This window comes from Vidua chalybeata, chromosome 3 (genome assembly GCF_026979565.1).
Source record: "Vidua chalybeata isolate OUT-0048 chromosome 3, bVidCha1 merged haplotype, whole genome shotgun sequence".
In the NCBI taxonomy this organism is placed as follows: Eukaryota; Metazoa; Chordata; class Aves; order Passeriformes; family Viduidae; genus Vidua; species Vidua chalybeata.
The window spans coordinates 109,328,669-109,356,584 of record NC_071532.1 but is presented as its reverse complement, the minus strand read 5'-3'; positions in this window follow the sequence as shown (position 1 = coordinate 109,356,584).

Genomic DNA, 27,916 nt, shown 5'->3' with positions numbered 1-27,916 from the left:
TATTATTTCTTAAATGCAAGAGGGTTATAGAACTAACAGACTGACTGGTCTGTTTTTATTGCCTATCAAATCCAAACAGACTAATATATCACATGAAGGATCTGGAATAGGGAGTGGTGATAAAACACTAAAAAATAGGAATGAATTCATTAGCATTCAGATATGGAAGCCTATGCTAATTACATTGCTACATTGAAAAAGTGTTTGTTTCTTCCTGGAAATAACTTTATGTAATTTTTTTTTTTTCCCTGAGATTAGCAGAACTGTCTGGCTGCATAGCAATAGATATAATTGTGATCTTTCTTTCAGTGGTACAATCTTAATATGATTTTTGCAAAAGACAAGGTATTTTAGCAGGATCCAATGAAGCCATGATGATTATATGGGAAGCTGTACTCAGAATAGGTTTTCCACTGTCCAGTGGACCAGTCACGTCTCCTTTTGAGGGTGAGAAGAGCATCTTGTTCATTCTCCCCTTCCTCCTTCACCACCTACTCTGGACAAGTTAAAACTGTCTTTAAAATTTTGTTTTCATGACTTCTGCTGATAAAAAACACTTTTCACTGCTGTCATAACAATGAGACAAACAAAATCGGTACCCAGTGAGAATTTGAAAAACAGGAGGTGAAAGCACATACACCATTTGTGGAAAAATAAAAAAGAAGATAAAAATTCCTCCCTCATTTAATACTATCTCAACACAATGATGCAATGACCAATGGAGTTTTTGGGTTGTTTTTTTTTGTTTTTGTTCTTAATTTCGTTTAAGTCAGTGCAATTCCAGTCAAGGAGAAAGCAAATTAATTTTAAAGAGTTCAATTCTGTCACCAAACAGAGCCAACTAAATGGAATTATAGGTATGTCAGGCATTTTCACCAGTTGTGTCATTGTGCAAGGCTGTGGTCAAAGACACAGAAAGAGAAAATCTCATCTTCATCCATTGTGTTTACAACCCAAGCAGTCAACGCAGTGGAAAAAAAAACAGGAAAAACAAGTGACTTATCCAAGGTGTCAGGTAAATTGGAAATCCAAGAATAATGTCCAGGGTCTGTGCTCTAAATCAATTAGCTGCTCTCAAGTCCATCCTGTTTCGCAAAAGGAAAACACAATTTTTTTTCTTTTAATCGTCGATCATGGTTTGTCTTCCTTTGGCTGTTCCTCATACTTTTTCAAATTGTGTATTTTTCCCACATGGAAGCAAATTGAGAGATTGTTCTTGCTTCTGAACAGTCCTTAAAATCACACCCACTCACCACATAATTTGCTACATAAATTTTCTTTACAGGTGTTCAGGAACCACAGCCTGGGGGTAAGTTTCCATTGTTTCTCCTGGATCTATTAAAACGATCTCATACTATTTCAGTTTGCTATTTTAATTTTTAGGGTTTCATTCTGTTGCCTTTTCAGATTTAGAGATGAATGTTCTTTCTTTGCTTGATTACAAAAGCCCAAGTTTATATGGAATGTAGAAATCTGCTCCAATGTGAGTGTCGCCTTCTTTGCAACCTGCTTAAATAACTCAAGGAAAAAGACGGGAGAGAGAGCAAGAAAGGGTAAAGGAAAAGTCATAACTAATAATTTAAACTGTACCTCAGAAACACAGAAACATCTTCATTGAGGTTGAAAGTCAAATATGAAAACTAGATAATTTCTAGCAAAACATTCCCATTGCTTTTTTTCTAGATCCTGACTCACCAAAACATAGTTTTTAAATCTATAACTTTAATTTTGAAATTCAGAGTCAGCTCCAATTGTTATTGGGATTTATCTTATGTACTTTAAGCAAAGTTGGACACCTTCATGTGGAGTAGTCAGACCAGGCTCCTTTTACACACAGGGAAGAGCAAGAGCTGTTTTCAGAGAACTGCTCATCTCCTCCTGGGGTCTAAAAGTTAGGAAAAGAGTCTGACATGGTAGGCATGTATATTTTTTTTTTTTGCATCAATTGTTAAAGGAAGTTACTGCACCATTCAGTTCTGGATGTAGAGCTTCCAGAGCTCAGACAACAGGTGAGATAACTCTTGATTTCTGAGACTTGCCTGTATTACAAGTATTGCACAAAATGAGGGGATGGTTTCTCCTGAATGTGGAGAAGCCATATTTTTACAGATTATAGATAGTTCCAGGTTTTTCCATTTCCAGGTTTGAGAGTAGAAGGTTTATAAGGCTTCCGATATTGCCTTTTCAGGCTGTTTCTTTTAATTTTGGCTTTAGTATAAGGTTCAAATACATAAACTAACTAGACCATAAACTTCTACAAAAATCTCTAGAAGTTCTAGATGTATGGCTATACCTAGAGAAGCTGTGGCCGCCCCATCCTTGCAGGTGTTTGGATTGCCTTGGAGCAACCTGGTCTGATGGAAGATGTCCCTGCCTATGCCAGGGGATAGGAACAAGATGATCTTTAAGGTCCCTTCAAAGCAAAAACATGCTCTGATTCTGATTGCCAGCATCGTCACAAGATCTCTCCCCTGTAGAATAAATTTCACCTACAAAAATACATCTTTTGGTAGAGAGTGAGCAATTGCATTGATTCAAATTTTCAACATTAAAAACAGTATGAACAGGGAAGGTTTGGAAATAGCAAGGACAGATTATTTTAGGCATTTAAGTAGCTTAAACCCATTGAAAAACATAAAGTTTAAGTAGTTTCTTTAAAACTATTCTGTAGATCATGGAATCTTAGAATCATTAAGGTTGGAAAAGACCTCTAAGACCATTGAGTCCAAGCATTCCTGCAACTGATGTCAACATCCAGAATGCTGGTAGCCCCAAGGAAATGTCCTCACCAAGTAGGGTCACTCGCAAGAAAAAAGGGACTGATATTGTAAGTGGCTTGCATGAAAACTGTCACTAGGAGCTGCATATAAAGAGAAAAATCCTTCATAAGTTAAGAAATAGCTTTGTTTCTTTTTAATCTTTTTTATCTCTTACTACTGCTCTGCTACTGCTTTTGGTCTATATAATCAGCTAATGAGATTTCCACTTCTTCAGGCAATGAGGCAAGTTGTGCTCGAAGAAAAGTTGTGCCTGGATTCATTGCAATGCATTCATATACTATTAAGAAATATTTTACAGAGCAGCACTTTTAAACAAATATTAAATTCACACAATTGTTAATCGGTGTGCCATCTGGAAACATTTGAAAGTTTAGACTCTTAATTGCCTGAATCTCATAAATGTTCAAAATTGTTGCATACTACAGGCTATATTGCATTTAGGACTTTTTTTACTGTATAAATACATGTAATTAAAACGTGAGATAGGAACACTTTCCAGCAGCTGTTGTGAGCACTGTAACCATCTTCCCTATTAATCTTCAGGGATCTGAAATATGTGTTGCTGAGCACCAGGGTCAATGACATGCTGCTACATTTGAATCCCACCATTTGACAAAGCATTGCATTCTGTTTCTAAATTCTTTCATGTGACTGACAGCTACATCCATTTCTTCCCCAGGCCACTCTTTAAATTCCTTTGTACTTGTAGAAGCAAGTTTGCTGGCTCAAGAATTTTGTCTTAACTCTGCCTCTAAGACTTGTCAATGGTAAATTAGGACAAGAAATTCTAATTTATGTTTCAAAGACACCTATGGTAGTAAGAGGAACTATTTTTATTTACAATTTTTTCCCTCAAAAGTGTCAAATCAAAGACTCTATAATTACTATATATTTTCAGGAGATGTCATCATATATTGACTTCAGGGAGCAAGCGGTGGACAGGGTTAATCTGAGAAAAGTCAGTGAAATACACAAAGATTTCTGTTCATACCAAATGTTACTTAGAGAATTAACTATCTTGGTAAGAAAACAGAAATATTTGGGCTACCAGCTGCTCTCCTCCAAGACGTTCGCACACAGAGGTAGGAGATACTGCAGAGGGAAGGCAACTTCTTCTTGTCCAAATGTCAGTGGAAGAGTTTCTCTTGTCCGATGCCCTGAATGGTTTTGACCAAGTCAGTGAAAAGGAATTCAATGATTTTCAGCAGGCAGTTCAATATTCTCACATGAGCTTTAACAACATTGCTCTCTTGCTTTCTCATTAAATTCTCCAAGTGTTTTTTTTTTTCCTGTATTCCCTTGCTCTCCACCACAAATCACAGATGTTCTTTTGACTTTCTTTGTCCCTATCAGCTCTCAAGTTATGGCCATCAACTACTGACACCTTTTACAGCCAACAAAACAGCTGGCAACATATGTGGCATAGACACCTTTGTCTTCCAGATACAAGGAATATTTCCAGATACAAAAGAATATTTCTTTAAAGTGGAGGGTTTTTTTCTGACATAATTTACAGATTTTAAATAACTGTGATTATTACCCTAGGGAAGACATGTAGTTAGGAAGAGAAAGAAGTGACTCACAATGGCCCTTGTTGGTGTATTTGGAAGGGATCTTTGATGAGCTCCTGTGCAGGGCCAGGAGTACGATCCTTACGGATATTCTGTGGATATTCTCTGGATATAAACTCAGGATATTCTATGATTCTGTGATTCTGAGTCAGTAGCTGATCGGAAGGATTCCCTCTCCAAACATCAAGTAGAAAATTTTGGTGTGTAGAGTTGCCAGAGGATACAAGAAATAATGACTGAATTTCCTTGCTTTTAATCCCATTTCTAAGACGATATCCATAGGAGGAAAGGAAAAACATGTTTGGATATGAGAAACTCTACATGTTGGGGAGGTACAGGACTAGCAAAGTGTTGCTATTATATGATAAAGGTGTAATTTGCCCTCTTCCTTTTAGATAATAATTAAAATGAAATTAAATAATTCTTCATTTTCTTTTCTTTTTTTGTTTTCCTTCCCTCCTTCCCCACCCAAGTATATGTCCCTGGTACAAGAAATAAGCCATAAACTGGACCAACTAAGATTTCTTTTGCTGTCTGCATTTCATTTCCAAAACGTCCTTTCCTATTATTTTTCAGTGGTAGACCCCTGTGGGATCAGACACGTCCTGCAAAAAGCCCTTTGTCCAATGAGCACATGGAAAACACAGTCAGATGGAGCAATAGTGTACTTGCAAAATCAACTGCTTGTCCTGCTCTTTCATCCTGACAACTCTGATAAGACAACTCCTCTTAATCCCTTTTTCTGCCCTCCTGCAGGTGTGAGGGATGGAGCAATGACCTCTGTTTCAAGAAAAGAGAAAGCAAATGCAGCTTTTTCAGATTATGATCCCACAAAACCACTGAAAACTGAGAGCTTCAGCATTTCTTCTTTATTATTACAATCTTCTTTTTTTCCTTGAGCTTATCTGCTCTTGAAGGAACACGTAATTTCTTGAGGAGAGAGATTTTTAGACATAGAAGGGCACCTGTAGCAGTTCTTATACAGACATTATTGGAAACATGCAGAGGAGAGAAAAAATAGAGCTTTAAATCTGTATTTTTGTAACACAGCTGACAGAGCATAATGCAAGTAGGGCTTCCATACCTTTGGGTTATGAAATGAGAGACACAGGACTTGAGTTATTAGTGTTAAAGAAAAGTGCTGGTTTAGCAGAAACAAAAAATTCCCACCAATTGACTCATGCAGTCTTTCTATGAGTACAAAACCAGACCCACAAATATGGGATAAAGAAACAGATAATTTCAAATAGATGGTGGGGGGAACTGTTCTTTAGATACAGTTATATCACAGCTATAACTGTGTAGAGCACTGGCAGTCAGAATTCCCACGTTTTTATTTCAAGGCATCAACCTAAGATCTGATTTCTTTGTACTTAATATTGGGGACCTGGTTTTGTCCTTTCTTTTCTGAATTTGGAAAGATTCCTGTGTCTCAAATTCAAGGTCTGACCTATAGTCAAATGTAATTTCTTTCTGCTGTTCTAGCATTTGAAAGAAGAAGTGATTTCATCTTTCTTATCTTGGGTTGGAGCAAAAAAATATTTATTTTTACCAATCTCTACTGATGCTTTTCTATGTGACACTGGACAAATCATTCCACCTTTTTTTTTTTTTTTGTCAGTATTCCTCTCTTTCAATCTTACAATACTAATCTAAACGTATTCATTCCTCTTATCACTTTGGTCCTTTTACTTGTCTGTAAGACAAATGAAGACAAATCATTCTACTGAAATCAAAGTATCATACAATATCCTGAAATGAAAGGGGCCAACTAGGAAGTCCAACACATGTTCTGACAAAGGAAAACATAGAATAAATCAATGGGGCATGAGAAAAATGCCTCCAAAAATGCAAAAAAAACCCTGATTTATTATATAATTTATCAGTGGGACAAGTGAAGCCAGGCTAGAAATGGGTTTGTGTTTTCAACTGGTTCTTCTCATGTCCAAGAAGGTGCAAGCTCCAATTCAGGCTTGTGAATGGTTGTAAAATTCAGGGATTCTCTTTATTCCAGTGATTATCTGATATCAATAATGACTCAGATTACATTGAGTCTGCTCTACAGACAGGTCACATAATTTTACAAACCTCCAAGTCTGTAACGTCCTTGCAATCTGTACCCCATCTGTCAAATTTTGGCTGAAATTGGCTGACAGATGTTTTGCAATGCTGCTGCTTCTCTCCAGTTCCACCACATTCCTGCCCCAACATACCTTTGAAACACACTGTGATATGCAGAAAAGATAGCAAAACAAGGCTGGTAAATTCCTCTTCATGCCTTTTAATAAATCCAGATCAACATCTGGATTTGCAACCTAGTCTAGTGGAAGGTGTCCCTTCCCATGGCAGCGCAGCTGGGAGATGATCTTTAAAGTCCCAAACCATGCTGTGATTCTCTGACTGTCTGACTGGACAAGCTTGATGTTGATTGGCCTGATATTCAATATTTAGCTTCTTGTTTCTTACTTCTTCCCTTAGCATTTTTTTTTTTTTAATAAAAGAAATATACTGACAACGAACCCACTTCCCCTGAAACTTTCCCACACACAACCCACAGAATTTATGGGTCTAGGCAATGTAAGAACAAGTTAAATCTTTCTTCTTTAACAATTAGGCTGAAGAAAGGGTTAAGGATATTTTCTGCACCTGGAAATTTTTTCAACAGTAGCAGAGATGAGCAGTCAGACAGCAGCCTTTGATCTTTCCATGCTGTGTCACAGCTTGTGCACAAAGGTATTTCATGCGTGGTTTGGGAGCGTTTGCCATCAGACTGGGAAAGATGGAGAGTGCCATGATAAAGAGCACTAAGGAGAGACACGTTCTGAGGCCATGTTTCCTCACACAAAGCTGTCAGTATCCCTTTCCTTCTATAACACCATCACAGCTGGATGGTGACACAGCTGAAGGCTATCTTTCAAAAATCCATCTTGCATGGTCTTCCCTGCCTGAAGTGTAGATGGACATAGAGGTGGAATTACATTTCACAGCATCATCAAGACAGTCCCCTGTAGATCTGTATCTCATTCCTTTCACAGAAATCGAAGCACAGATTTTTCCTGTATGACCTAAGGTGCCTGAACTGGTGTAGAACTATTATCCAGCAGGGGAAGAAAGAAAAAGACAGACATCTCAGGAGACTCAGTCATCCTACCTAACATCTAAGCCATCCCATAAATACACTTATCCCTTTCTTCGTATCGACTCCAGAAGCAGTCCCTGTTGCCACAGGGATCTTGAATGAGTGCTTCAAGTTGAGTGAGATGAATTTCCCACCAAACCATGGTGGGAAAACAACCAGCTCAATAACATCTTGCAAAGGGAGGTGTCACTTCAAAGATCACCAAGTTAAATCTAAATGACTTCTGATTTTAATATCCTTTCCATAAAATTATATGACTTGACTGGAATCATAGTTTCAGAGTATTTGTTTGTCCTTGCATGTAATGCGAGTAATCTGGTTTTCTTTTGTGACAGGAATGAAGTATAAATAATGGTTATTGAACAGTTTATTAAGACAGATTTTATACAAGACCTATTTTTGCTACATATGGTGAAAGACCACATGATCACAACGTTTTTTCTTCAAGGTGTTTTTCAGACTGTATTAGACAAACCAGGAGAGGCAAACCCCTGGTAAAGAAAGAAATTACAGTGGAAATCAAATTCAATGTTGTATCTCCCCCACCATTTTATCTGTAGGAGTGGAATCATTAGGAAGTTAAGCTGAACAGGATTGTATGAAATCCGCTACCGTACTCCTTAATAGGAGACCAAGATGCAAGATTAGCTATATCCAAACCCTTTTGAAAGCCACTAATCTAATCTGCATTCAAAAATCACTAGTGATGGATATTCTACCTATTCTCCTAATTCTCAGAAAATATAATCCAGTACTTCACTTCCTATCACATTCTTTCTAGATGTTAGAAAGATGCCATGTGAATGGCATTTTTAAGGAAAAGTAAACAAAGAAATAGAAAAACATAAGTTAATCAACATTAATTTTTGTAATGCATTTCCTCCAATGTCCTTGCACTGGAAATGCATGACATGATTGCTTTTTTATACTGGGTGGAGAGGACAGAAGAAGAAAAACTGGGCCAAGGACAGCTTTTTGCAACATAAAAATAGCCCAACTTTTAAATTTAATAGATTGGGTTCTTCATAGATTAGAAGCAAGTGCAAAGGATCTCTGAAAAAAAAAAAAAAAACAACCCTGTGACTCTCCCCTTTCTTCCCCTGCAGGGCTGAGGGATAATTGATTGTAAAGATTTTGGCATGTTTAGGGCTGTTTCAGGACTCAATTTTGATTTCCAAGGGCTTGCACAGGGGAGGAAGTCCACATACAAAAGGGAGAAGAGATTTTTATATGGGTAGATTATTTTTTAATAAGTAATAAGTAGTAAGAAGTAGTACAGGAATTTGGAGACCTGGGATAAATCCATGAAGGCTAAGAAGAGGAAAGCTTTATAGGGCTGGGTAGAAAGAAGCGGTGATAGGTACAGGAATGGTGATAATAACTTTTTATTTATACTGTTTTATCACCATCTAAACACCCCCTATATTAATACCCATAAGTATATGTAATCTGACATACAATTATGCAGATTCACAGGAAATGAAGGGTGTGCACAGATATCAGCATGTGTGTGTGTGTATAAACACATGAGTTTATATTAATATACATAGAAAACATACACTAACATATATTATTATATTATTATAATATCCTCCCCAGCACAGGAAGGACGTGGACCTATTGGAAAGAGTCCAGAGGGGGCCACAAAGCTGATTAGAGGGATAGAAAACCTCTGCTGTGAGGAAAGGCAGAAAGAATTGGGATTGTTCAGCCTGGAGAAGAGAAGCCTTTGGCGGACACAATTGTGGCCTTCCAGTACCTGAAGGGAGCCTGCACGAAAGGTGGGGAGAGATTATTCACAAGGGCCTGGGGTGACAGGACAAGGGGGTATGGCTTCACACTGAAAACAAGTAGGTTTAGATTGATTATTAGGAAAAAATTCTTGGCTGTGAGTGTGGGAAGCCTTGGCACAGGTTGCCCAGAGAAGCTGTGGCTGCCCCATCCCTGGATGAACAGATGGTTCAAGGCCAGGGTGGATGGGGCTCTGTGACAATGGAAAGTGTCCCTGCCCATGGAGGGGGATGGAATAAGATGATCTTTCATGTCCCTTTCAACCCAAATCATTTTATGATTCTAATATTACCTTGTGGTTTTATTTCCTCCCTTTCAGGCTTCACATAATTAGTAAGTACTGAAATAATCAACATATATATTTGTAGGGCAGGATCTCAATGGAGCACAGATATAGAGTATGGTTTAAACAGAGCTCTCTGGTTGTTCTTGTGCCACAGGGTTAGAGGTTTTTGCAGCATTAATGAACTCAGTTTCCTTCATCTTCTCTCTTGGCCTTGGTCTGATTGAAATCCATGAATAATTATTGCTCTCTCTAGATCTGGGTAGTTTGAGCCTTGTCAAAGAAGCAGGAGTAATTTCAACATCAATAATCCTTGCCATCAAGACCTCTTGCCAAAGAATAATGCATATAAACTGGTCAATATACCAAAATTCTTATAATACAAATCAGATACAATCAAAGGTGAAACAAGAGGTGCTCCCAGATTTTTTACAGCCACTGTTTCCATTTTGGAGGAAATTATAGCAGGATTCCTGACAACCATTTATTTTTGCTTTCCTTTCAGATCTTTCACAGTTAATAAACACTTAGGGTTTTCAAAATTAATTGCAGCACAATTTTCTGCACTATTTAGAGAGCCTTGAAAAAAGGAGTTGTCAAACAGACCCAATATGTCTCCAACTCGACAACCATATGACTTAGCCTTGTGTTTTAGCCATACGGATGAGGAAGGCAACTGTGATTACTCCTCGTGGAAGGGGAGGGGGAGTGAGACAAGATTGCTAATGTCAGCCTGGCTTGTCAAGTGTAACCAAGACTGTGGAATTGCTGAGCTGTGTACCCAAGAGTGTGTCAGGGCTGGATGACTTCCATAAAATAGGACAGGCCGTCACGTGGTGCTGTGAGCCAGCTAAAGAGTTTGTGTGCCTACAACAGATGTGCCGTGTTAAAGATAGTACCCAAAAATGGTCAGGTGCCAGCACGACAAGTTTGCGAGCAGATCCTCCCAGCAGGAGCCAATTTCAGTGAAACAAGCTGGCAAGGCAGCACACTTGTCATGGATGCAAATGCCAGGTTTGGCATCTGCAGGTTTGTGGCACGGGGGAGAGGGGGGTAAGATCCAAGTTTCCACCACCAACTGGTGCCAGGACGTCAAAGAAGAAATCTCTCAGATGTTTGGTCTGTGAAAAACATTGACTTGATTGCCTAAATCTGATTTGAATGAAAGCAAAAAGGAAAAACAACAACACCAAACAAAATCCCAAGCAGTAGTTAGCTTACAACCAGGTGATCTCCTTTACCAAGTTAATAAAAAAATAGCTTAGTGTCCTGGTTTCTCTAAAGTCAAATTCTCATCATGGCTTCTTTTCATACTTGTGCAAACTATTCACAGCCCAGACAGTCCTGGGAAAAGAATTGTTATAATGTGAGGGCCTACAATGGGCAGTTCTTTGTAGCCTTTTCACTCTATTAAAGATAACTGAAATTTGTTCCAATAAATGCAGAAGTCCATGGCTACTGAGCTTATTTCTCATTAAGATTCTTCCATGGGAGTTTAAACAATGAAGTCTGACAATAGTGACATAGAATGATGGACAAATTTGTATTGAGAACTTTCTGATTTACCAAATGTAGGTGTCATGTGGGAAAGCAGAGTGACATGTGCTTCAGGACACAAGGAAACTGCTTAAGGAGGAATTTTCAGGATTGTCTCCTCCCTTCAAGTTTTTAAAATATCTGTGACAGTAAAATATACAACTTGTACTCTGTTCATTCTACAGCTCTGACTGTTCCATCCCTGGAAGTTCTCAAAGCCAGCTTGGATAGGGCTTGGAGCAACCTGGTCTGGTAGAAGGTGTCCCTGCCCTTGGCAGGGGGATGGAATGACATGAGCTTTAAGGTTCTTTCCAATCCAAACCGTTCTGGAATTCTGTGATTCTATGACTGGAGAAAACTTGCTCCCAGATAGAGTATCTGTCTCAAGGACTGCTGGAATGACTAATGGTTCCTATCACTAAAGAGATGTTTTCAGAATCACCTCAGAGACAGATGGTTTGCAGTTTCACTTAGACTTTCATGGATGGTGAGTGCAAACAACTTGCAGAACAGGCTTGCCAATATTACAAAAGCAATGCCAAACCAGCTGATTTTTTTTTCCATTTCCTGGAGCCAAGAAATTCTGGTTTTCCTAATTTCAGGACAGTGAATGGTGGCTTAATTTCCAGGACAATTTATCTATTTATTACAGTCAGTTTGTTTTCAAGGCAGCAGACAGTGATAGCTTTTTCTAGTATTTCAAATGGTAAAACAATGTTCACTGGAGACTTCTTTCCTCAGGAAACAAATTGACCAGGATTGAGCTGGTAAGGAGTTGAGTCTCCTACACAGGGTATTCCAGTTCTGTTTTGCCACTTCTTACATTTATCCTATAGTATAAATCCATGTTGGAGAAGAAAAATCACTTTTATGAAACTGCTGGTATAAAAATAGGTCACACATGAATTTGAAACTCAGATGAGAAAAAAAGAGGAGTTATACTGACTGAATTTATCTCTAGCCACACAATTTTGATTATAATCTGAGAAATTGGCCAATATGCTGGCAGATATGGCACAGGAATTACAAGTGGCTTAGAAGAATTTTTGCCTGCAAGGGTGGTGAGGCTCTGGCACAGGTTTTCCAGAGAAGCTGTGGCCACCCCTGGATCCCTGAAAGTGTTCAAGGCCAGGTTGGATGGGGCTTGGAGTACCCTGGGACAGTGGAAGGTGTCCTTGCTCATGGGAGGGGATGGAGTGATATGAGCTTTAGGGTTTCTTCCAAAACAAACCATTCTATGATTCTTTGATCAATTCTGTGATTCTCTTGTTGCTTCATGTTCACAATGGGAAAAATAAGGGGATGGCTTGTGAAATAGCCAAAACCCCAGGAGGTTAGAGCCTAATCCCCAGGAGGAGGGAGGTTTCCTTTCCACCTGCCCTGCCAGGCAAGCTCCAACCCCACCCTCTGCCCAGGTTCCCTTCCACACACAGTGTGAGTTTGGCTCCACACAGACAAACCCATGGGGCAGGGGACAACCCTTCACAACATGTTTTCAGCCTTGGCTGGGGCAGGAGAGGGCTGTAGGGCTCTTGCAGAAAGGAATATCCCTTTCCCTACCTTTTAATTCTTTGCCTCTTCTCTGTCTGTGCCCGTGGAGCTGGCTGGTGACAGAAATGACAGCATTTCAGTGGCTGTGTCACCTGTCCTGCCAGCACTGAGAGTAGAGCAGCTCTGTTTCTCTGCTGCTGCTAAATCCCCTTGAGCATGTGACATAGCAGAGGAGCTCCATCCTCTGCCTTGCCTTGGTGCTGTGAGCTTTTGTGCCACCAGAGGTTCTGTATCCCACCTGGGATAGTGGAAGTGGAATGAGATAAGTTTTAAGGTCCCTTCCAACCCAAACCATTCTGTGATTTCATTATTAGAATTATTATTAGAATTGTGGATGCATCTACCTTTAGCATAATTAAAATAACATGACTATACTGACAAACTTTGTTAGAAGAGACATATCCTGTATTAATGAAAATTTTCTTTATCTTATATAGATTGAACAATTCCATCTCCACAAGGAGTAGCTGTGTTAGTTAATGGATTTTTTATTCTATTTTATTTGGCACTTTATCCACAAGTTTTTCTGCCACAGCTGTTTCAGTTACTTTTTAGCCTAACATGTTAAACAGCATGGTTCCAGTGGAAAATTTTCTTAAAGCAAAGCCAAGTTGCCCAGGGAACTTGCAGAGTATCTCGCCTTAGAGATATTAAAAAACTATCTACACATAGTCATTGGTGACTTGCATTGAGTGGTTCTACTTAAGCAAGAGGCTTAAACGAGGGGACTTTCAGCCTATGAATCTGTGAAATTTCCATTGATTCAAGCGTTTTTTTTAATAAGGATATTTCATGACACAGTTCTTTGATACCATTTAAAAACAAAGGAATTTAAAAACATATATAATAATAATAATAATGATAATAATAATACCAGATAATGACAACTTTATCCTGTCATTACAAAACTGAAAATGTTACAAAACTTCTGTTTGTTGCAATTGGAATAGTTTAAAATTTCAGTAATAATAATAATAATAATAATAATAATAATAATAATAATAATAGTGTATCAGTTTAAAATCGATCAATCTTAAATTTTCTAGTTGCAGTTTAAACAAACTAAATGTAAGTAGGTTTTTTCCTGATAGATTTCAATCAAATTTCCCTTAAAATTTGGCAACTACATGTAAAATATCATACTGAAAAAAGCAGTAGATGAATTTGTAAATGTGATCTACTACAGTTTGAAATTTATTTTCCATTCCATTTCCTCTCTGCATTTGTTGTGTTCAGTTATGGCAGACCCTGGAGAGACACAATTGTGAACATGATGTCATGTGATATGAATGAACAAGTTCATTTCAAGTGTTACTAAATTGTTGTTAATTTTACAGATATTCATTGATGTTGTGTCAAAGTGGTGATTAAAACACTCATCCTTAATTTTAATAATACTTTTCGAATAACCACATCATTCCTTTGTAATGAAATAAATTGTTTTCATGTTCAAACTTTTAAGGCTTCTGATTTTGTGCAATATCTGCCAAAACTTTCCAATTTCTTCTACTTTTCATATTCCTATTCAATATAGATTATTTACCAAATAAAAAGCAGAAACTCACAGTGAGTGATTCTTCTTTTTGTTTGAACTTCAAGGGGAACTATGTTGGAAAAGAAAAAAAATATATGGTTTTATAATCCAGTGTGCTTCAAGAAATGGAGATCTGGGACAGGCAATGATTTTATGTCCACATACAATTAATCTTTTCTTATATAAAAGCCACAAAAAATTATTAATAACTGTGGCAATGGGCATATGACATTTCCCACAGATGCACTTTAGAGCAATCCCTCTGAATATCTGTAGAAAATTATTGTTGGGAATATGTCCCACGACATTTCTGGAACACAAATTATGTTCCTTTGCAATAGTCTTGTGTGTTTACAGTTTATTATGGCCTGCAAGGAAAAGAAACTGATTTATGCCTACTCTGTTCTATCCCACATGCACATGCATAAGTGCCCATCCAGGCTTGAACACAAACATTAAAAGAGCATTAGAAAAGCCACTGAAGTGAAGCATTGCAAAGCTAAGACATGCAAGACTTTGCCACCTGTGCAGATACACCTTCTTCCTTTGTCACACACGTTGCCTCCTGGAAGCTTTAATTCCCTGACTGCCTATTCTTACAAAGATTCCATGCTTTAAGGACAGATGTTGCTCACTAAGCTAATCATTAATCAATATTTTATTTTACCTCAATTACTCAAAATGGTGTTCAAAGTCTGTTCTGCATTGAAAAATTGCATATAGGCAATTAATAGCTAATATTTGTGTGTGTACTGAGTGTATATAGATATTGAATTTCTTCTGTTCACCTTTAGCTTCCCTGCAAGCAGTGAGATTTACAACTGAAGGAAACTTTGACAGACCACGTCTTTGTACCATTTCAGGTTCTTTTTGGTCCTCTAAGGAGTGCTTGAGACTTCTTCATCCAGCCAGAGAAATATCAGCAATCCTGAGGTAAATTGACTGTACATTTGAACCATTTTTGAACCACCTTGCTGCATGTTACAATTAGGTGGCTAAATATCAACTCCCAGATTATCCCCTAGTTCTAAACAGCCAGAACACCTTATTCCAGGTACACCTATTCCTTAAGGAAAGTTCCAGCACTAAAGAACATCTTGGATTATTTTAGCCATTCAGCAACTTCATCAAGAAGTGAGGAAAAACAGAGCCCAGAATCCATCATTCCCCCTTCCTGGCAAAGACTCCCACCCAATAAACCACGATATGTGTCTCTTCAGGTCTGCTTTACTTGTGGCTCTGCACGTGGTTACCCAGGGCCTGTGTTAGGCAGAAAGGGGAGAGATTCCTTCTCTCCACCCTACATGGTTTAGATATATCTGGTCAAAGCCTGCTGCAGGGCTATGGGAAGAGCAGATTTAAACTTTTCTCAGGCTAAAACTGCCCTGCTACTCCAATTCTGAGATTCCCAGGACAATGCTTAAACCACGGGACCATTATGTAAAAGATGAGTGTTGGCAGCACCTCTTCTGGCAGGTGTGAAAACACTGCTCTCCCTATCTGAACCCAAAACTTTGACTTAGAGACCTATGCCCAAAAGGAAGCTTCTTGCCTTGGATGCACTTTTCTCTGAATTCCCCAAAACCAAGGCATAAAGGGTTTTTCATGACAGCCACTTCCCTCAGCTGGCTTAGATGTTTTACCACTAAGTGGGTACCTGCCTGAGGCCCTTAACTTTTCCCAAGTTTTCTGAAGGCAAGCAGAATTAGCTGTTGCTGCACAGGAAATGTAGGCACCTCAATCTACAATCTGACTTCTGGAGAGACTGAGTTCAAGATGCATGGATGATGAGAATGTCAGCCCCAAATCCATTTTAGGATCTGAGGGATGTAGACCATTCAAAGCCATTTATAGTAAAAAGAAAGATATTCCTTGCATGAAACAAGTTTGGCAACAGACACCTGACAAATATCTTTCTCTTTTTTTTTTTTTTTTTGTGAAGGAGGAGACCTAAATGTGAACTTATGTTTTTTGAGAACAACACAAATAAATTTAAAATTCAATAAGGATTATCCATGTGGGCATCCAGAGTCTGAATCAATCTACCCATCTCATTTTTTTCTGTGCATTGAAACTGGGAGGGACAGAGGAAGGGCTGTCATTGATCCATCCATGGGGAGGAAGTGATAGTCCGCTAAAAATCGAGAGTCAGTGGAGAATTTCATTTCTCTGTGTATACAAAGAAGCACTCCCAACCATGCACAACATAATTTACCAGCGCAGCTTTTCTACCAGAGGTGATTCTTCACACAAATTATAATTGAGTAGTGAATACTTTAGTTTTGCTGCAGAGAGCTTTAGATCCTAAGAGCCTATAGGCATTGACTGAAGAAGTTCCTGGAAGAGAAATGGAGAGCTATTAAAAATAAAGTACAAACCTGGTTCAGCCCAAATCCAGAACTCACTGGAGGCTGGAGGAGTATTTTGTGCTCTCTGTATGCACCCAATTGCTCTGTTGTCCTAGAGATATTCACCCCCAGTTATGGTGAGAGGTGATCAGTAAATGAACCTGCATTCCTAACTAGGAAGTTTATATGAATTCGATGATCTTTAAGAAATTAAAATGTATTAAAAGTGTGTCATCCTTGCCTTCAATCATGATGTCATAACAACAAATACAGCAAAGAGGATCTTGAGATTCTAACAATGACTGAAACTTATCCATTGCTCAGACAAAGGTTTCACAAAGTTAGAATAATTCTTTCAGATTCCCTAAATTCAACTCTGGAAGTAGGAAATTAGCAGAAGTTTGTGTAAAGTCTTTCCTTGGTTTGCTGTTCCAAAATGCAGAAATACACCTCATCTGCTGTCAAGGCAAGAGTACCTTTCACAAACGTGTGTTTTGAATAATTTAGTTTATAGTTTCAGTGTCCATGAAATGTTTTGAAAACAAAACAAACAAAAGCTGCTGCAAATTATCTTAGAAATCACAGAATGGTTTGGGTTGGAAGGGACCTAAAAGTTCTTCATTCCAACACACCTCTGTCATGGTCTGGGACACTTTCCTCTATCCCAGGTTGCTCCAAGCCCTGTTGAACCTGGCCTTGGACACTTCCGGGGATGAGGAAGCAACATCTGCTTGGGTTTCACCACCATTTTCTCCTTCATTATTTTGGTGTTTTGAGAAACAGGTATAAAGTGCCAAGAACAAAGCAAAAATCACAATTTGCTGTATTATAATGAGATTTTTTTTTCCAATCGATTATCCCACTTAACAACAGCTACCTAAAGACTGGGCTAGCCTTCATCTCCAATGAGCAGCAGTGTTGTGTGGTGGTGTGTCGGAACCCTGGAAGAAATATTATAAAGATATTTGTGCACAAAACAGCCTGTTCTCACATGCTTTTAAGAGAAGAGTAAAGGGAAAGAGAATAGTCAACTGAGTTCAAAGACTTCAATTTTATACTCTGAGCCTTCATTGCCAGAGAAGAAGCAGCCAGGGCTTCATCTGAAATGGCTGATACTGCCAGACACTACAGCCAGTCAAAGAAGTAACCTGATTCAGACAGGGCTAAGCAAGAGATATCACTCACAAGGGGTTTTTTCCTGTCAAAAAATTAAGAAAGAGGAAGAAAGGATCATGTCATAAGGTGGTTCAACACTTCCTTTTGTGCAGTCAATAGAAAAGCTCTCACTTGTAGCCTTGATCTGAAAAACAACACAATATGACAAGTCTGATTGATAGCTTCATATCAGAGGTCCTGAATACACCGAAATTCATACAGAATAAAAATAGTACATAATTCTGAAAGCAGAGAAAGTACTAAAGAGTTGTAAGGATCTTGTTTGACTTCAAGAGATTTTATCATGAAATAGCAAGTGCTTTACTTTAGGTTTCTGGTTTAAATCTGTCCCAGAATATAGAATCATAGAAGGGCTGGGGTTGGAAGGGACCTTAAAGCTCATCTCATTCCAACCTCCTGCCATGGGCAGGGACATTTTCCAGAGACCAGGTTGTTCCAAGTCCTGTCCAATCTGGCCTTGAGGATACTTCCAGGGATGGGTAAGAAGCTGAACAGTTTTCACCATATGTATATTTGCTGTGCTAGGCTACACAAAATGACATGCTAGACTCAATTCCGAGCAGACAAAAGGCACATCACTCAGCTGGTGCAGACTGGAACTCCTGGTGACAGTGATCATAGAGTGCACAGGGAAGATGGATGAATATTTTGTGTGTGGACTTTTCCAGTCTATGGACAGTCCCTCCAGGTCAGGACTGGGAGGCAATTTCACACGTTTCATTTTTTTTCTGCCCTCTTCTGCTCATGTGTCACACACAATCCCAGCTCTGCCTACCAAGGAAACAGAGTACTCTTCCTCCCTAAACAGGCACACCAAACCAATGGGGATGTCATTGGGAGAAATTAAAAAACAGTAAAGAACAGGATTGTGTCACAAGAAAGGTCTGTATTTTCCTTTCGTGCAGTCAGTGGAAAAGTTCCACTTAAGCCAAAAGACAAAGTACTAAACTGCAGTAGCTGGAACCCAACATAAGAGCCAGAGGCATGTGAAACTCAGCTATTTCCAACTGCACAAACCTGTGCAAACATAGCTTTCATTTTTCTTCCTCCTAAAATTCCATGGTAGTTATCAGCTTCTAATTTCATCCCAAAAATTCCCAGTAAAATTTAAAGAAACAAAGCACCATTTGACTGTGTGCTGTAAGAGCTTTTGCATAGTTCTAATGTGAAATTTCTCTTCTCATTTCTGCTGAAGGGTCTGGAAACCTTTGCAATTACTTGTTTTGATATCCAGTCTTTTACAATAGGAGCTTATTAATATTTCTCTTTTTTTCTCTTTTTTCTCTCTCTTTTTTTTTTTTTTTTTTTGCTATTAGAATAGCCAGTGACTTGCATTGTATTTAGCCCAAGGCATCTCTCACTGTCCCAAATAAATGCTTGCTGCTATCCAGAAACTGGCTTATAACACTCTAAGAAGAAGTTTGGGTGCAATCTCTCCTTTCTAGACAGTAAAAAGATTTAGTTATTGATGGCTGGATCATGGAAAGTGGCATCAGAACCAGGGAAAACATCCTTGCCCTGTTTCACCTGCAAGCACAGGAAAACTGAGGAACCACCCCACAGTTCCTGCCTTCTCCATGTTCATAGAATGAAGTTCAGTAAATAATTTTAGAATACATATCAAACTTGAAGATAACTGGATCAAAATTACTTCCCTGAGATTGCAGAGGGAGTCTAGGGAGGAGCCATTGGAGTTGTAATTCAATAGCTCAACACAAGATTATCTCCCTTTTCAAAACTTTATTTATATCTAAAGAGCAGTGGACTGGTCTTGAATATTCATGTTTTTGGAAACTAAGGTTGTAGATAAGACCTCAGAGAACTTTCATGTCATCATGTCCAGGTCCACTTGCCATCAATCCTTTCCTTCAGCGAACCACAGAGGAAGAGGGAAAGCTAATTAAAGCTCTTCCAAATGCCAGTGACTGAGCTGACTGCTCCAGCTCCACCACATAATGGAATTCCAGCATCATAATGAGTGTTGTCCCAATGAAGGAAACACACATGGTGATAGTTTTGTGAGGGTGGTATGGATTTGCCTGGGTTGGTTTTGTACTATCTCAAAATAAAGTATTCAATGCCATTTGGGTACATTAAATTTTGCAATCAGATGACTCAACTCTTGTTAGTTCATCGTTAAGACTGAAGGTAAAACCTCAGTTATTCTAACCCCATTAAACTTTTTTCCCCTCCTTTTATTTTTGGTTTGCTTGTTTGTTTGTGTGATGCCAGTTCACACACTGTCCATTCTGCAGTGTCATTTTCCTTTGAGTCCCATGGGCATAAATTAGCTGTACACCTCCCACCAGATGGTTGCTCCGCAACGTGGAATGAAAGTCTGTGCTGAGCCTCCCTGCACATGTTGAGGCTAAATATGAATTCATAGATTTCTGTTTTCTCTCCTCCCTGACCTTTTCTGTCTCCTCTCTAGAATTGTGAAACAGCTACATGGGTCAGATCCAACGTGAGGTGGAGAGAACATGTAGGAAAAGCACATTCATCTATTCCAGGAGCAAAATGCAGGGCTTCAGGACTACCTGGGAAGCCACTGTTTTCATAACTATCTTCCAGATCTTAAGATTGTTTTGGATTGCTTGGGATTTAGGTTGTTTGGGATAGTTTTGGGTTGCTTGGAGGGGTTGGGAGGAACTCCTCCCCTTTTTCATTCCCCCTGGCTATTTTCCAGGTTTACAGTCAGGTTCCTGCACTGTGCCAACAGGCTGGGTATAATCCCTCAGCTGTCTTGTGCAACTGCAATTCTTCCCAAAGAACCAGGAGAACACAACTGAGTCCTCAGGAACTGGCAGTGAATAAAAGTCGAGCTCAGCCTACTTTGCTCAAAAGATTTTTCAGAACATGCAGTGTCCATAAATGTGTTCTTGCTGTCCCACATGCCAGAGATTCCAGAGGCTATCCTGGACAAGGGACAAAAGATGATGGAAATCATCATGACTTCAGCTAACCAACCTGAATTCAGCCCAAGGTTCCTATAAAATTTGTTGGTTTTTTTTTTTTTTTTTTTAATGTGATGCTGTAATCCAATATCAAAACCAGAGTGGTCTTGGCTTTGTTGCTCTTTTTAATCTCAATTCAGCCAGTTTGCTGAATACACCTACCAGAACTGGAAGCATTATTTACATAGTGGGAAAATATTTAAGGTGCTTGGATGCCCAAATTTCCCCAAATTTCTAGCTCTGCCCAAAACCAAATTATGGAAAAAATCCAAATTTACTACTGTTTTTAAACATAACAGGATAATTTTTATAGGGATCCATTTATAATTAATTTCTGTTGACTTTCTATTCTACAGACAGTATATGTAATACATTTTGTAAATGTAATATTTAATGATATTGAATTCTTATTGATTTTAAAAGATATGGGGAGATAGCTGGACAGTATGTCAGATACATTTGTAGTCCAAATTAAAAGAAGATTTTTTTTTTTTTTATAATAATAAGGTCATTTATTTAGATAAATGCTAAATTAAGAGCCTTTGCAAAATAATCTTCAATCTAATACAAAAAGGAAATTTCCACTTAACATCCTTTTTCCGCTGAAGTAGGAACAGGCCGGAAAGAATCTCTAAAAGTCCTCTGGGTTTAGTGGGTGAAGCTCTTTTTACATGAGGTTTGCCCAGGTGTGAGCACCGGGTTGAGGTGAGGAAACTTTGCAGGATGAGTACAGTGGAAATGTCACAGCTGTCAACATTTGCTTGATTAGAAGCACTTATTAATGTCTCACAACCTTCCAATGCCTAAATGGGCTACAAGAGGGCTGGAGGGAGACTTTGGATGAGGGTCTGGAATGGCTTTAAACTGGAAAAGAACAAACTTAGATTAGATATTAGAAATAACTTTACTCAGAAAATGGTGAGGCACAGGTTGCCCAGTTGCATCTTCCCCATCCCTGGAAATGTTAAGGCCAGGCTGGACTGGGATTGGAGCAACCTGGTCTGTTGGAAGGTGCCTCTGCCCATGGAAGGGATTGGAACAAGATTTTTAAGGTCCCTTCCAACCCAAACAATTCTGTTTTTCTGTGATGCTTTGCATTAATATAGTTTTATGTACTGAAACCTGCTCTGATCTGTAACACATCAGTCAGCAGAAAAGCCCCTATTAAAGGATGAGGAACCCATCTTCAGAGCCCTTTACAGACACAGCTGTGCATTATTCCACTGTTCTACAGTTGTGGAAACAGACCTCTGGCCAGAGCAAATTGAAGATCATGGACTTGTTATCAGCTATCAGAACCAAAAAATCTTTGAGTTCTGACTCGATGTCATAATCAAAAGTATTATTGTCATTATTCACTAAATGATCCATTAATCAATTAAAATCAAGATTTTTTTTAAATAGAAATATTAGAATATGAAGGGAAAGAGATTTTGATTCTAGCAAATGATATCTGTATGTGTGGAATCAAAATATCTTCAAATAGCATAGGAAATGTACCCATTCCTGTCACCTAGCTAAGCAACCCACTAGGGACAGCAAATCCCCCTGTAGCTGAATCCCAGAGCTCGTGGGCATGATATGTCTCCTGTGGGCTGTTGTAGTCAGCCCTGTCAAATCCAAAATCCAAAATCTTCCCTCCCTGACTCTCTCCCAGTTGCATTTTCTTCCTCCACCAAGTGCTGGACAAAAAAAAAAAAAAAAAAAAAAAAAAAAAAAAAAAAGACGATTTCTGTGGAGCTGTATCAGAGATGCCAATCTAATTATTTTTTTCTCTTTTTTTATCTTTTCTTTTTTTGGACATGCATCTCTGGAGGAGGGAGGGGGAGGACAGGGAGTTGCAAAGGCGGGGCAGCCGAAGAGGGAGAGGAGGGGGGAAGATGAGAAAATATTTCCTTTGGCGATTTTGTTTCGCTTTTGAAAAGGGACTACTTTCCTCACTCCTTATCCCTCCTGACAAGTACAAGCACTTTGGGCCCTAACTGGATGTGAACATTGTCAAAAGAAATTTGGGCTAAAGGGAGGCATCTGCAGTTCTGTTCCGATTGCGCTCGGTGCTGGAGCCACTTTTGCGAATGTGGCAGGGTGGCTGGTGGGCAGACACCAGTACAGATGGGAACTTCACATACTGTATGCATCATGACCAACTATAAAAACAGTCACAACGCATCACTTCTTACCCGGCCAGTCTCCCTGGAACCTTCACTTCCAATTTCCATCTCACTGACATTCACAGCTTACAGTGAGCTTTTATGTTTAAGCATCAGTACAGTATTAATGCAGGAGAAAAGGGTGGCTGGGCTACTGCAGCAAGGAAATAAACCTCTGATCTCGGCCAGACGTTGGAAGGGAGGAGCAATTCAAGGGGAATTGTGTAACCAGACTCTATGGAAAAGGTGGGGGGAAAGCAGGGGATGAGAGTCAGGAATATTTTTTGACTCTGTGAACACACAGTAAGTGAGGGGGGTTCTGAAAAAGAAACATAGCAAGCAGGCATTCTCCCAAATTGTAATTTAATGCTTGGAATAATCCTATTGTGTCAGCTACTCACCGCCAAAGAACTGAGGATAAATATAACTTTAAGAAAAAAAATTAAGGGGATGGCAATTTGAACAGCTTAATGTTTCTTCAAAGGCTAAGTGATGGAAAGCAGTGCTGAAGTAAATTGACAACTCAGAATTAACTGGGTGCTGGCACAGCTCAGGTAAAGGTTTGACGGTAACATGAGCTTTCCAAAGTGTTTCCAAACTGAAGTATTATGAAAAGGTAAATTATGTTTTGTATTCATGACTGAAAGCATTTTATTTTAAAGCGCTGCCGATGCTGTCAAGGTGGAGATTCGAGCTTTATGTACAGTGCCTCTAGCCCTGTGATGTGAGTGAGGCAACATGACAGCTTGTAATAAGTAATTTTTATACAGTTGCATTTATCACTCAAGTAGGCTTGGCAATATTAAACACAGACCTTAAAAAGCTGCAGAAGAGGAAGGACAGGGGCTGGAGGCCATGTGTTCCCTCTCTGTGTGTGTGTGTGTGTGCTCTTGCATATGTGCGTGTTTGTAACTTCTTTCTTTTTTTTTCTTTCTCCAGGCCCATTCCTGTTAATGTGGCACTTTTTAAAATATGCACAGAAATGCTTCCAAATTGTTAATACGTCACTAAAAGGTTACAAATGAAGTGACCCTGTTTAGCCCAAAGGATGTTATTTTAGGCTTTAATGAATTAGACATTGCGACCATTTTCAGGCAAAAATCAATTGCCTCAATTAACAAATTTGCAGGAGTCCAAATATTTACAAAATAAAGGCCCAGAAACCACATCCTTTGTTTCCCTTTCTCACTCCCTACCCTGTTTCCTCATTAACATCTTCGTTTCCATGAAAGTGTGAAGTATGAGCTCTTTCTCTGGACTTGTGAAGGCCAAAGTGTTGACAATTTTCTTGTTCTTTAGAGCCTACTCTTTTCTGTTTTAACACATTTTCTTCCTTTGTCATGAACATTTAAGGACAAGCTAAAAAAGAAGTGGAAGATACCCCTTCCTACTCATGGAAATAAAAATATAGTCAAATATGACATTTGTGGAAGAAAATTTTACTAAAAGAGAAGGCAATTTATTTTATGAGTTTCCAATGAGAAGGGAATTTTCTTCTGTTCACAGGATTTATAGGAAGGGCTGCTTGAGTCTGAACCAAGGGGAACCAAGAATCTCCAAGCCAAATGGCACAGCTCTTACACGTGCTGCAGCAGAGCCTTGGGGTAAGGTTTGGTTTGCAAGGAGTTACAAATTTCAGTGGATTCCAGTGAATTCAGACATTTAATGCTGAAATAACGTCAGATTGAAAGCAACAAAAAAAATTGAAAAAAGGGATCTGTCTCTATTATTATTCATATGACCCAGATGAGAAAATTATGCATTTTCAGTGGGAGGTGTGTCTAACACGGGCACGGTGGCTGCCTCAGGACATCGGCTGGATGGAGAGAGGAGGACTTGCAGCTCAGAGGATCTGGGTGTCTTCTCTATCAGAGAGATGAAAGAAGGAGCTGATTGTTTTGTGTATTCCCTGCTTATTCCAAGGTAAGAGAGAGTGGCAAATACACAGAGGTGGCACTTGCCCCATTCCTGGAAGCATTCAAGGCCAAGTTGGACAGAGCTTGGAGCAGCCTGGGATAGGGGAAGGTGTCCCTGCCCCCGGCAAGGTGCTGAAACTGGGTGATCTTTTAGGTCCCTTCCAACTCAAACCATTCTGTGATTCCATTATTTACCTTTGCAGCAGTGCTGATTTGTATCAGCTGAATGTATCGAGAACACAGAAACAGTCAATAAATCTTAGAAGTGAATATGTTAGGGATTTTGAAAATAAGTTCATTAATCCGCAAAAGTAACTAGATCTTCTCTATAAGTCTCCACAACCAGTTTGATTATGAGTTTGAAGGTTTATTTTGTATATTTTTTTTGTTATATTAATTAGAAGATTAAAATGAAAACTATTTTTTCCCAGGAAAGTATGGTTAATACAGGTCTGTTGTGAAGTTATGCTGCTTTTTCTTTTCCTCTGACAATTGCTACCAAAAAAAATTACTGCTTTTGAGTAAAAAAAAAACTTCAGTTTTCTGCTTCATATTATGAACATGAGATTAGGCACTAAAGCTCAGTTGTACATAGATGTTAAGAAAATCTTTTAGTAAAACCTGAAAAGATTGTAGTCTTCAGTAGTTCATATTTTAAAAAATAAATTAAATTAACATCAGCCAGAAATTGCTGAGGTATGCTTGATTTTTCTTAGAAGAGTGTGACCTCTTAGAAGACTGTGACATCATCCGGTAGTTCATGGTCTGAGACTGGCTTTCAGGGGAGGAGGCTTTCAAAATCTCTAGACATTTTTGGAAAATTAAGCTACTTGTGATATAATTTTGAAAAAATTGAAGAGACCTTGCAGTTGAAGCTTATTTTATTGATCCTGAGATATCTACACAATCACACCTAATTTAGTTACTGAGATGCCTTAATAGAAAACAGATAAAAACACCATTTTAAGGTATAAATGTCTGACCTACTGAAATGTTTACCTTTGGCCAGGTACATCTCATCCTGGTCAGGAAACAGATGCCATTAATGCAGTCATGCAGATGATAGAATCATAGAATGTTTGGGTGGGAAAGGAGCTTAAAGATCATCTCATTCCAACCCCCTGCCATGGGAAGGGACACCTTCCACTATATCAAATTGCTCCAAGCCCCATCCAATCTGGCCTTGAACACTTCCAGGGATGGGGCAGTCACAGCTTCTCTGGGCAATCTATGCCAGCACTTCATAGGGAAGAGGTTCTTCCTAATATCCCATCTAAACCTACTCTTTGTCAGTTTGAAGCCATTCCCCCTCATCCTCTCACCCCAGGCCCTTGTAAAATCTTTCCCCAACTTTCTTATAGGCTCCCTTCAGGTACTGGAAGGCTGCAATGAGATCACCCCAAGCCTTCTCTTTTCCAGGCTGAACAATCCCAATTGTCCCAGCCTCTCTCCAAAACAGAGCTGCTTCACCCCCTGATTGTCTCAGTGGCCTCCTCTGGACTTGCTCCAACAGCTCCATGTCCTTCCTATGCTGAGGATCCTAGAGCTGGAGACAGGACTCCAGGCATGGTCTAGCTCAGAATAAGTTGACAAAGAGCAGGAATGGAGTTTAAGCTGGTCATAAAGGCTGGGAGGTTAGAATACGGGAGATGCAAGTGGAGAATGCACTTTTGTGATGAAGGTTTTATACCTATGCCACCCTTAGATACATCCTGGAGAGATGTTTGGTACTGATGTGGCTCTGACATGCTGTGTGGCAGCTTCTCCTGGCTCCTGTCTCTTACAGCCTGACAATTAAGAGCTAAAAAGCAATAAAAATTATAAATTTGATCTTGCACATTAGAATCAAATCTGATCAAATTGTTATCTCAGATGCTCTGAGCCCCAAGTTGGCTGCCAAGAAGGGCTGTCAGGGTTTGTCTCAAGCAAAGAATATCTCATATGGATTGTTGGATAATGTGGATTTATTGCACAACCTATGAACCAATTGTGATTGTTCTTGATCTAGATCTTGTTCTTTTGGCTGTACAGCAGTATTTATACCACAAACATAAAATATACACTTTTGCTTTGATCCCATGCACTATATCCACAATTTGAGTTCCATTCCTAGTGACTGTGTGTAGTCATGTTGTGTGTTCTTGTTTGACCAGTATATCCAATGATGTCAATATTACTTAAATAGTCTATGCAGCTTGTATTCCAGGTGAATTCATGCAGCTATCCTTGTAGAAAAGCTCACACACCTGGAGGTTAACATATGTCTAAACAGAAAATTCATTTCTTTTAGTTAACAAGACCCTGTCATTGTAATAAATGAATGATGAAAAATGTGTGTTGGTAATCATGTGTACAAAAACCTGCAAGAGATTCTCAGCCATGGAGAATGGGAGCAATGTTCAGCTGTCCATACCATTGACCTCAGCAGTGAAAATATCTCCAAGTCAACTAGCATGACGAATTTTCTATTTTTAAGAAAAAATATCACATTTAGTTTACTTGATAAGCATTTAAGGATTATCTGTGTTGAACCCAGATACCATCTTTTCTCTCCTTTAATTTCCTAGTGCACTAAAGACAGTCAGACTGTCTGTAGCTCTGCAGTCCAGACCTCTGCACCATGAATCCAACCCATCCTATTTCAGAGCTCTGTTGAATTGCATGAAGATGTGGTTTATGCAGAACTAATCAGGGCAAAAGAAATCGCAGTGTTTAAAATTACTTTCCTGAAAGTACACAACAGGTGGAGGACCTAAAGATCACAAGTTTGGTTTGACCAGTTTTGCTGAAACCACCAGTCAGATGGCAGTACATCTATTTCTAGAAGTGCCTCTGTGTAAAAGGAACCTATAACTTTTCCAGAAAAAGAAACTTAGGATATTTCACACATGACATGGAACAAGCTATGCTTAATATAGGAAAACTTAATTGTGTTTGATCTCAAAATGGGTTGAATACTCCCACCAAAAAGATTCCTATCCACCTCTCCAAAAATAATTTTTTTTAGCATATTTTCAAGCATTGAATATTTTCAAGCATTGAAGGCAGGGGGGTGGAACGAGATGAGTTTTAAGGTCTTTAAGGTCTTAAAGTCCCTTTCAACTCAAACCATTCCACAATTCTATGAAATTAACTCATGTTGAAAAATTAAGAGGTATTTTGTTACTGCAGAGGTGCATGAACAATG